Below are 12,748 nucleotides of genomic sequence, written 5' to 3'. Positions count from 1 at the left end.
ATTGCCTGTTGATTAGAAGTGAACTTCTCTATTTTCAAGAAAAAAAAAAACAGCATCTTTTCTAAAGAAATCTATTCAAACCTTTGGAAAAAAATGTCTTATAGGAAATTGATAGGTAATGAACATTTGTTGAATTTGAATTTGTTCTGCTAGTGGCACATGGACTATTTGATTAGTTATTGCTATTTCATTAAATTCAAGTTGCATAAATTTACTATACCAATCTTTTCTAGAAGAAAAACACTTTACTTTTGGCTTTTAATACTTTTATGTGCAGTTGGTAATCTGCAAGCTAACCATCATTTAAAGTTGTGCTAAAATTCAAGTTTGATTACTGGAATTCTTTATGATGGCAGTTAATGTGTGCATATGATTTAAAAGGAATCACTAAGAATGACACAGTTAGCCTTTCAGTTTGACCAATAAAATATTTTTCCTTTCTCCTTGCTTGTTATATTCTTTGTTTCTGTTGGAGTTATTTATTTTCCTCATTCTCTTTATAGCCTAAAAACCCACATGATTTGCTTATAAAATAATATGCCGCTCTTCCACAAGTATAATAACCCAGCTTTTAAAGCAAATTTAGAGGAAAGGCTAATTACTTAGAAATAGTTAGCTTGCAACTGATGACTCCTCCTCTGACTCACTGGGGTGTGGTGTCGATCCTGAATTCTCAGGATCAGAGATTTAAAGTAAAAAGGGATCTTAGAGACCATCAAGTCTACCCCTTCCTCCCCAATCCTTTTGGCAGATAAGGAAATGGAGGCACAGGGAGGTTAAGTGACTTGCACAGGATCATGCAATCAATAAGGGTTTGAAGCAGGATTTGATACCTCCTGACAGGTATAGTGTTCTGACAATTACACTGTGCTGCTTCTCAAAAGTTGTGCCAGTAAAGCACAAGATATGGCAAATCCTGCCAAGCTGGAAAGGCTACTGTCCAAGGCCCAACCTTCATAATTTTGGAGAAACTCCTCCCCAGGTTGGATGCAAGATGATCAATTTTTCAATAGAAGACTGTCTACCAAGTTGAAGGGATATAGTTGGTATTGATGGAGATAATACTCACACCAATGACATCAAGGATCCTTGAATTTTTGCCATATATTCTCATTGATTAAATATTCAGGAAAGATGACACTTGGATTCAGAATTAAATTAATACAATATTTCAATGCCCTCTAAAGAAAAATTAATTCTTCCTCCTGGCCCTGCCCTGTGGCATGGTTAGTGATGGGACTGACATAGACCAGAGATGAAGCCCATCTATGGCCCCTGCTGACTCCCTCTAGGAAGGAAGGAAAGACTAAGACCGAAAAGTTCCCATGTATAGAAAAGACAAATGTATTAGATTGGACATATAGACTCAGGTCTTTAGACCACTTAGATGCTGAGGATACAAGAGACTCAGCAGAGAGGCCAGAAACAGAAAGCAGTGTCTGGATCAGAGGCAAGGGTTGGTACTAGGATGGGTAGAATCCATAGACTAATCAAAGAAATAAAGAATTAACCAAATTAACAATCAAGGTCCAAATTTTGCTAAGAGTTCATGAAACTTGAGGTACTTAGTTTCTTCAGAGATAGTGAATTTCCTTATGACCCAACAATGAAACTACTTGGCTTTCCAGCTTACTCTAAAGTCGTTATGGCTGTATTGCTCCCCATCTGGAGAGAAGCATTAATCCCAAAGAAATAGTTTTTCCTCAGCAGTAGCACACAAGGAAGCTGGGGAAAGGGAGAATGACAAAATAAAAACAACCCAGTAAAAGAGCACGGGCTGTGGCCTGATACATAGTCATGTGTTCACTGGCTTGCTGGAGTCTCTAACAGTTCTGCAGGGAGCCTGCTCTTCTAATGTTGGGTCTCTTTCACCATATTGATCCTAAATGACACTTCTGGGGGAAGACTAATTTTAGTATAGTAGTATAGTCATAGGCAGCTAGGCGGTACAGTGGATACACTGGGCTTGGAATCAGGAAGACTCATCTTCATGAGTTTAAATGTAGCCTCAGACATTTACTAGCTGTGTGACCCTGGACAAGTCACTTACCCCTGTTTGCCTCAGTCCCTTGTCTATAAAATGAGCTAGAGAAGGAAATGCCAAACTATTGCAGTATCTTTGCCAAGAAAACCCCAAAATGGGGTAACTGAAATGATTGAAAGAGAGCAGTATAGTCATATCCCAAAATGGATTCATTCTCCCAGGGTTCCCAAGTAATCCTAGAAGTGACCTGAACTCCAAAGGCAAGCAGAAGACAGAGGCTCGAATATCCCATGACTCTCAGAAGCATTAGTCCCCAAGACTAAACAGAATGAGGAAGAGGAGGAGAAATCTAACCATTTTGGAAAGTAATCTGGAACTATGCCTCTAAAGTCACAAAACTCTGCATACCCATTGACCCAGCAGTACCACTGCCATGCCAGTATCCCAGATAAATCAAAGGGGGGAAGGACTCATATTTAAAATATTTGCAGCACAAAATTTACAAGACAGAAATATTTCAAGTAGCTCTTTTTTTTGACATTTTATAACTTTATTTAAATGAAGTTCAATTTAGTTTTCATTCACATTGACTGTCTGTAAGCTTTTGAAAGTGGTGACAGGTACATAAGTAACCAAGGTATACAGCTTGTTTGGTGAATCTTCATCCTCATTGCATTTCCTGGACAAACGCACTCAGATACAGTATGGGACATTCCTTATTCCTTTGGCCCAAACAGCTTTGTTGAGTGTGGTGTCAATGCGTACATCTGGAGTTCCCATTTCTTTCATGGCAAATTTGCAAATTTCCTTCACAGCCTGGGGAGCTCGCTTTTTAAAGCCTACTCCATGAATCCTCTTGCGAATGTTGATGGTATACTCCCTGGTCACCACCTCGTTGATGGCAGAACGTCCCTTCTTTTTCTCTCCACCTTTCTTCGCAGGAGCCATCCTGCTGGGGACCAGGTCGGAAAGGAAGGGCCAAGTAGCTCTTTTTATAGTGGCCAAGAACTGAAAGCCAAGGAGGTGCTCATCAATTGGGGAATGGCTGAACAAACCATGAGATATGAGTGTAATTAATATAATTATGTCATAAGAAATTACGAAAAGGAAGGTTTTAGACAAAGCTGGGAAGACTTGTATGAACTGGTGAAGACCTAAGTGAGCAGAACCAGAAGAACAATTTACACAATAACAACATGGTAAAGACAAATGACTTTGAAAGGCTTAAGAACTCTGATCAATGAAACTGCCAACTCCAAAGCGTGCTTTCCACCTCCTGAAACAGAGGTGATAGATTCAAGATACAGAATGAGACACAGATTTTTGGACAAGACCAATGTGGGAATCTGTTTTGCTTGACTATAAATATAAAGGTTTTGTTTTTCTTTTATTTCAATGGGGAAGAGGGGATGAGGGAAAAAAGGAGAGAAAATAAATGCTTGTTAATTGGAAAAAAACTAAAAGCAATAAAAGAAAAAGGAGCAGAAAAGCAAGTTTGGCCTTCATATTTAACTTACCAAATATTTATATTCACATCATCTTTAGGAGATATTAAGATATAACTTCTACCATCAACTATGGAGTTTTTTTTTAATTTATGAGGGGAAGAAAGGCTGTGCTTTGGAAGCAAGAGTGGATGTGGTGAGTGAGACCCTACCAAACAAAAACAGGGATGAAACAGGTTGGAATCTCAATGGGATTTCTTGACTGATCTATTTTTTGGTTAATATAATGGGAAAAAGTTGGGAAATGTATCCTAAGGATATGATCAAAAGGAAATTCAGTCTTTTAGGGGAATCATTGATTCTTTACAATTCTTGGCCTCAATTTCTTGATTGATAAAATGGGAATATTATTATTCCCTTCATGGATCAGTTACTTTCCCTTTATTCCTGCATCCCTAACTATGGCTAGCTATCTCACCGATGTGGACTGATTACAAAGGGAAATGTGGCAAGTGTGAATCGACTATACAAATCCGCTACTGATGCTGAAGTAACAACTTAAAGTATATGTTCTGCTAATGGTCTGTCAGTAGTATTATTTTCAAATGCGAAAGGATAGACTCACCAACATTATTAACAACCAAAAATAATATTGCTCACAACTAATCTTTTAGAATACTTTAGATAATGTTTTACTGGGAATTGGCATTATCTACTAAATAAGATACTTCCCAATCCTATTTGATGAATCAATGAATAAGCATTCATTAAGTATCTACTTAGGCACTGAGGAGGTGTTAGGCACTTTGGAGGTGCTGAGGTTGTGCAGAAAAAATGGAAACAGTCACCTCTCTAAAGCAGTTTGTGCGCTACCAAAGGAGGCAAAGTGGAAACAAATAAGCATACACAAAATAAATTCAAAGTTAATATAAGGTAATTAGAGGAAGAAGCCACTAACAACTCAAAATGATGAAAAACAATTAATTTTTAGAGTGGTGTACTTATTGGGAAGGAGTATGATTTATATATTCGTAAATCTACACTAGAAAATCATTTGTTAAAAGATATAGATATTGGATATGGGCGTTCCATGGGTTGATATGACCAGAAAAATTAATTAGTTAAGCTAGCAACCAACCTTCTAGTGATAAGCTACTCAGCATTTAGCTAAGCCAGTCCTTTGAGATGTGACATAGCTTGTCACAGGACCATTCCTGAAGTCATTCTGGCTTTGTGTAACCTGCCAGAGCTTTTGCCTGGCATAACTTTCGAAAACCCAAAGTCACCTCTACAGCAAGATGAAGCTCCATAGTATGACTTTCCCAAAATAAAGAAGAAAATCCAGATAGTTCATTGTATTACCTTCTCTGAATGCAACGCCAAGTTCATTTTTATTTAATGAAAAGAATTTCATCTTATCTGGCTACTCCAGGTTTTTTTTATCAAAAATTATAATTCTTTCTGACCCAGTTTTGTCTCCTTTGCATGTAATAGCCTTAGATGTTCAGAACACATAGCTTATAATGGTTTTAGAATTTGGGAGCACATCTTATCTAGGCCAATAATTTATTTGTAGTCAACATAATAAGCCTGCCAGAGCCCTTTATTTTTGTGTCTTCTAAAGGCCTGGGAAGCACTATGAATTCCTGGCTAACTTCTGAAAGCTTTGAAACAACTCCTAATTGTAACACATGCTTTGAAAGTTCACAAATGCTGTTCAATAATGGAGTCAACATACTTCTGATATCTTTTAACCATAATCAAGACAAATATTAAACTAATGCTCTTCAAAGTCAACGAGAGATAGACTATTCCATGACTAGAATTCTATCTTTCAATTTATATTCTATGAGATTCAATTCAGTGCAACAAGAATTTGTTCAGCACTTAGTACATTCCAGAATTCGTGCTAGATGCTGGCAAAATATAGAAAAAAGTGGAAAAAAAATTCCTGGTCCTCAAGGAACTTTCATTCTTCTGGGGGGAGAAGAAAACAATACAAATTATGCATGGCTAAGTATTACACAAAGTAGGTTGTGATGGGGCAAAGGAATGATTCAGACAAAGTGTTTGAAGAAAAAGTGTGGAATCAGAAAAAAACAACTAACCCAGGGAAAATTTCACGGAAGAAGTGGCACCTGAGACAAAACTTAAAGGAAAAAGGAAGGCACGAGAATGATCATGGAGTGTTTTCCACTCATGAGCATTTCCTGTGGAATTACATCAAGGTGGGATACAGCATTTTGAGTTTAGGGAACTGCTGGTTGCCCGGTTTGGCTGGAACATAGAATGTGTGAAGAGAGGCAATGTAAAATTTAAGCTAGAACCTTTGATTTTGATCAAAATATCTATACCCTAGCTCTGTTACCCTAGCCCTCTGTTGTCTGTCATCTCCAGGTAGCAGTAGCCTTCGGCTATTTCCCACCCTGGAGTCTGACCTCACCTCAGTCACCCCAGTCTGCCCTAAACCCCTCCTCTTGTCATACCAGACTACTCAAGACCACCCCTCAATCCCTCCCACAATCCTTCTGTATATGTCTCATCTTGCCTCCATGAAGGCACTCAGATTCAATCTAGCTCATCTCAAATTAATGTGGCCCGCTGGCATTAGCATTTTGTTGCTTATAAGGGAGGGTTCTATGGGGGTGGGGGCAGAGAAAAGAAATGAGTCACCATATTACAATAAGCTTGCCTTAATTAGAATCATCATCTAGGTGATGCAGTGCATCAAATGCAAGACTCAGTGTCAGGAAGACCTGAGTTCAAATCCTGCCTCAGACAATCACTAAGTGTGTGACCCTGGGCAAGTCATTTATCCTCTGGGTTAAGGTCCCATCTGTAAAGGGGGGGACAACACCTTGCTGGGTTGTTGTGAGGAACAAAAAAACCTTTGCAAACCTTAAAAGTGCTGTATAAATGTTAGCTGTTATTAATGGCACTGGTAAGAAGGTGGTAGAAACTGAAGAGGCAGAATCAATAAAATTTGGAAATTGATTGATTGGTTGGAAGAAGGGAGAAGGAAGAATCATAGATGATTCCAAGGCTTTGAGTCCAGACAGAAATAGAGGAGTTTGGAGGAGGGAAGGAAGTGAACAGTTTCATTTAAGAAATGCTGAGCTGGCCAGGCATCCAGGAGGCAGATAGAGATGTGAGATTGGCATTCTGAGGAGATTTTGGTCTAGTGCTATTGGCGTGGATGTGATTCGTGCAATAGAAGTAGCAAGCCCACAGAACAGATAACTTTCAATTCAAATAAGCAAGCATTTATTAAGCGCCTACTATATGTCAGGTACTACGTTAGGCACTGGGGCAGCTAGGCAATGCAGTGGATAGAGTATCGATCCTGGAGTTAGGAAAACCCATCTTCCAAATTCCAAGTTCAAATCAGGCCTCAGACACTTCTTAGCTGTGTGATCCCGGGCAAGTCACTTAACCCTGTTTGCCTCAGTTTCCTCATCTCTAAAATGAGCTGAAGAAGGAAATGGCAAACTGCTCCAGTATCTCTGCCAAGAAAATCCCAAAAGAGATCACAAAGGGTAGGACATTACTAAAAATGACTCAACAACAACAACAACATGTTAAGCATTAGGAAAACAGAGACAAAAATAGTTCCTACCTTCGAGAAGCTTAAATTCTTTGGAGCAAAACAATAGAGACAGAACACGGAAAGAAGGAGAAGAGAGCCCAAAAATCTAGGCCAGGGTATTGGTGGATATTTTAATTTAGATATCTATAAGGAAGAATTAGTACAGGTAATCTTCAATGAGACCCCTAGCCATTCAAAGAGATAGAGCTAACAATCCACATAACAAAAACCAAGTATATACTTCCCAGACTATTACAAGCAATTGGATGGACCGGTCATTGAATTAGTTTATCAGGATACACATCTTGAATGAGCACTACAAATAGTAACTTGAACAGGAAGAAGAAACTCTGAAGTATTTCTGGTGATTCTCAAACTGCTCCCAAACACCAAAACCTATCTCTTTTAACACTGGACTAGATAGCCTGTGAGGTGCCATCCAGCTCTTGGTCTATGACCCTATGAATATAATAATATTTTTCCTGTTATCCTATCTAGCTGTTATTCATGAGATTCTAGACTCTAAAAAGGACCAAAATTCTGAGCAACCCAAAGTGTAAAGGAGAAAGATAGGGTGGGCATAAACACAGAGGTAGAATAAAAGTTATCATCCAAGAAATATGTGATTAGAAAAGGAGTTGGACTGGCCTTCTAGCAATAGTAACATGAATGATGGACAGCCTGATTCCTACATTGTTACCCCTGAATTGGTAAAAGTTCTGGTGGACCTCAGGTATGCTGGGTAGGATTTATGTGAGGGAATAAAAAGGCATGGATGGATTGAAATCTGCTTTGGTGGAGTAAATATCTAGATTGAGGAAATCTCAATCCATTGACATATTGAAGGAAAGAATTCTAGTCAGCCACATGAGCACACACATGATACATAATCCTCAGATCTTCCTTTAGAAGTCACTTGAGTTCACTTGTTAAAATATCATTTCTTCAGTGTTTCAAGAGATTCATCATTTCACAGAATCTTAAAGTTGAAAGAGACCACTGTCATTTAGTCCAACCATTCCTAAGCAAGAATTCTTCCTAGAACAGTTCATCACTTTTTTTGTATCATGACCTACTCAGCAGTCTGGTAAAAAGTGTATGGAGCATTTATCAGAGTGATGTTTTTAAATGCACAAAATAATATACATAGCATTACAAAGGAAACCAATTATAATAAAATACAGTCATAATATTTTTTAAAATAAGTTCATGAACCTATGGTTAAGAATCCTTGTTCTGTAATATTCCTAATACGTATTTCTCCAGCCTCTACTTAAAGTTCCCCAGTGATAAGGAACCAGCTACATAGTGAATTATACTTCTGGGCAGATCTAATTGTCAGGAACTTTTTCCTTTGTATCCTCAAATGGATCTGTGATCTCATCAATGTGGGCATTACTTTCAGTAATACAGATTGCAACCCATTGATGCCCACCCATGGTGTGATACTCTTTCCATGTGTTCCTATAAATTCAACATATAGGGTCAACCCAAAGGGCTGAGGATCTTCCTCACTTTCTCTTTATATCAAGAGAGTATGTAGGTTCTCCATCATTCACTCTCTTTTTCATTCATATATTTCTTTGGTGACATCCTTTACAATGCCTTATATGCTGTGGGATAGAGCCTCTTCATATTCACCAACAAGCAGCCCAGCTGGTGGTTTAGAACCACCTCTCTGTTGAGGGGATCATGGGACCTTCCACTCCCCCTACCCTTCACTGAAGCCTGTCAATCAGCAAGAGTAGGCTCAGGGTACCTTTCTGCTCCTTAGTCCCCATTGTTCAGTTCCCACCAGGTGTTGTGTGCCCACTCTCAGATGGATGCAAACTCTCCCTCACTCCATCCCAACCTCTGTAGTAGTAACCCAGAACCCTGCTCAGCTCTAAGCCCTTTTTTGTTGTCCTCAGTATTCATTGCAAGCCTCAGCTGTTTCTGGACTTTAGGGTTCCTGTTGTTATTCTTTTAGAACTGGGTCACTCTCTGGTATTCATGCTAAGTTATCTACCTTTGCTTCCATTTTTTCCATACATGTCTTCCAAAATCTAAATTTGTTGATCCAGCCAGCAATCTCTTTAAAGAGTTATCCATTTTCTTCTTCATCAGGAGATTTTTATTTTTGTTATGAGGAACTGATTCTTGAGGCTTCATGAGTCAAAGTTCTCCTAAAGAACTTTAAGCCATAGGATTTTCCTGATCCTTTCTCTAAACTCTGTGGGCCAGACTATGCCTGACTTTTCCCTTGCATATCTAAGATGGCATAGTCACTTCTTCCATTCATTTCTATGTCAGCAAACAGTTCCTTCCTGTGGGCCAAAATTCTGTACAAAATTTCAGTCCCATTCATCATTACTACATCCTTTTAAAGATTAAAATTATCATGGCCAAGAAATTATCAGCTGCACTACTTTTAGCAAAAAGAAAGCTAATGATGATGTCCAAATATTTAAAGCTCCTAATCACTGCTATGGGGCAGCTAGGTGGTACAATAGAGTGCTAGGCCTGAAATAAGGAAGAATCATCTTCCTGAGTTCAAATCTGGCCTCAGACACTTAACTAGCTGTGTGACCCCAGGCAAATCACTTAAACCTATTTGTCTCAGTTCCTCGTGTGTAAAAATGAGCTGGGATAATTTTGATAATGTCAAATTGAAATGTTTTTATACAAAAAAAGCCAATGAAACAAAAATTAGGAGGGAAGCAGAAAATTGGGAGAAAATCTTTACAACTAGTGTCTCTGATAAAGGCCTCATTTCTAAAATATATAGGGAACTGAGCCAAATATATAGGAATACAAGTCATTCCCCAATTGAGAAATGGCCAAAGGATATGAACAGGCAGTTTTCAGAAGAAGAAATTAAAGATATCTATAGGCATATGAAAAAAATGCTTGAAATCACTACTGATTAGAGAAATGCAAATCAAAACAACTCTTAGACACCACATCTCTCCTGTCAGATTGGCTAAAATAACAAAACAGGAAAATGATAAATGCTGGAGAGGATGTGGGAAAATTGGAACACTGTTACATTGCTGGTGGAGTTGTGAACTGATCCGGCCATTTTGGAGAGCAATTTGGAACTATGCCCAAAGGGCTATAAAAATGTTCATACCCTTTGACCCAACAATACCACTTCTAGGGTTGTATCCCAAAGAGATCACACAAGTGGGAAAAGGACCCATATGTACAAAAATATTTATAGCGACTCTTTTTGGGGTAGCTAAGAATTGGAAATCAAAGGGATGCCCATCAATTGGGGAATGGCTGAACAAGCTGTGGTATATGAAGGTAATGGAATACTATTGTGCTATAAGAAACGGGGATGACACGGACTTCATAACAACCTGGAAAAACCTACACGACATAATGCTGAGTGAGCGGAGCAGAGCCAGGAGAACATTGTACACAACCACAGATATATGGATTCTGTGAGGACCAACCCTGACAGACTTCGCTCTTCTCAGCAACACAAGGTACAAAGACAAGTCCAAAGGACTCATGATGGAGAATGCTATCTACATCCGGAGAAAGAACTATGAAGTATGAATGCAGATTGAGGCACACTTCATGCTAGCCCTTTCCCCCCTTCTTTTTTTCTTTTTCTCTCTTTTGTTTTTGTTTTTGTGTTGGTTTTTTTTTTTGGTCCTGTTCCTTCTTTCTCATGATTCATTTCATTGATCACAATTCTTCTCCATAACTTGACTAGTGTGTAAATTAATTCAATGTGAAGTTATACATGGAAGTTATATGGGATTCCATGCCATCTTGGGGAGGGAGGGCAGGAGGGAGGGGAGAAAATCTGGAACTCAAAATTATGTAGAACCAAGTGTCATAAACTACAAATTAAAAGAAATTAAAAAAATAAATGATCAAAAAAAATGAGCCGGGAGAAGAAAATGTCAAACCTCTCCTGTATCTTTGCCAAGAAAATCCCAACTGGGGTCACAAAAAGTGAGAAACACCTGAAACGACTGAACAGCAACAGCAATCACTTACTACGTCATGCCAAGTCTGTGACCTGTTTGTGTAACTACCATCCGTTTCCCCCTTCTAGCAAGGTATCTTATATTGTAGTCCCACTGCAATAGAAGTATAGCATCTTCCTGCATTAAACCTCACCCTAGTGCTCTCCTTATAATTCCTAGACTTTCTCATAGGAATATATCTTCTTCAGACACAACGCTACTGCACATTGTCACTTTTACCTAATATATCACTTTTTAAATAAGATGTAGATTCTGGTAATGACATATCCTGAGTTTGTGGTACATTTAAAAAACAGTAACAACGGCAACAATTCCTGTTGAGGAAACTCCTACCCACCCCATGAAAGCCAATCATAGCCAATTATGGGACTTGTCTCCAATACAACCACACCTACCCTTATCCTCCAACATTCCTAAACATGACCCCCCCCCCCTTCTTCCATGTAAGCTCCCAGACATCCACCTTTTTAGCTGGGCACTGACTTCTCAGGACAGACATAACCTAACCAGCACTGGGGCACGCACAGCAACAGCTACATGGAATTTGGAGAAATTCCATGACCCCTTTCCCAAGCATATCCACCCTTCCCCCTCCCCAGATCACCTGACATCCCTTGGATGTTCCTCTGGCATACGATTGGTGAGTAGCATTCCCAGGCACCCCATCCCTGTTTTTTTTTGTTTTGGGTGGGATAGAGTGAGTCACACAGGGCAAGCAAGCATGAATAGGTTCTGACCTGCATCTCAGATTTCATTACAAAAATTTTCTTCCCAAACCTCTTCCAAACTTCCTTATTTCTGTCAAAGGTACCAGTATCCTTTCAGTCACCCAGACTCAAAATCTTGCCATCACCTTCAACTCCTCACTTATTCTCACCCAAAATCCAATCAGCTGCTAAGTCTTATTATTTCTATCCTGACAATGTCTTTGGCCTCCACCCCCTTGTCTCTATTCAGATAGTCACTACCATGGTGTAGTTTCTCCTTACCTCTTGTCTGGGCAACTTCAGTAACCTCCTAATTAGTCTCTCCACCGTGAGTCTCTGTCCACTCCAATTGACCTTCCACACAGCTATTAAAGGGATATTCCTAAAGCATAGATCTGACCACGTCACTCTACTATTCAAAAAAAACTATGGTGGCTCCCTCTGGATTCTAGCATAAAATACTATTTCACATTTATCCCATCCTTTCTCAATGTCTACTTTTGTAGATGCTTTATAATGTCTATAATTATTTCTATAGTAGTACATGCATATAACTTATAATTATACAGGGTGTTCCTAGAGTCTGGAAACACAGGCAGAAGTACATATTTCAAGAAATGAAATGAATGAAATTTTTATTTAATTGGAATATTAACAAATAACATCTTCAATATGATTTCCATCATTTGTGATGCAAAGGTTGATGTGCTTTGCAAGATTCATGTGAACTCGATGCAATAACTCCACATTGCCATCAATTGCCTATGTGTCCAGACTTTAGCAACATCCTGTATAAGTACACAAATAGGAATACAAGCTCAAACTTTAAAAAAAAATATTGCTGTTTTTTCATGCTTTTTTTTTTGCAATATCTCTGTGCCCTGGTAGATGGTTACTTTTTATAAAAATTCTATGTGAGGATGAGTAATTCATATATCCAGCAATTTGTTCAGTTCCATATTTTCCATTTTGTTTATCTTTCTGTTAAATTTATTCAAAATTGAAAGTAAGAATTTTGAAGTCTCCTGTCACCACTGTGT

General features: G+C 38.7%; 1 pseudogene; it reads right to left on the bottom strand.

Moving 5' to 3' along the window:
- Positions 1–2,554: 2,554 nt before the first annotated feature.
- On the bottom strand, positions 2,555–9,009 carry LOC118834170 (annotated as a pseudogene).
- Positions 9,010–12,748: the final 3,739 nt, after the last annotated feature.

This window comes from Trichosurus vulpecula, chromosome 1 (genome assembly GCF_011100635.1).
Source record: "Trichosurus vulpecula isolate mTriVul1 chromosome 1, mTriVul1.pri, whole genome shotgun sequence".
NCBI lineage: Eukaryota > Metazoa > Chordata > Mammalia > Diprotodontia > Phalangeridae > Trichosurus > Trichosurus vulpecula.
This window is presented reverse-complemented; position numbering and strand designations above follow the sequence as displayed.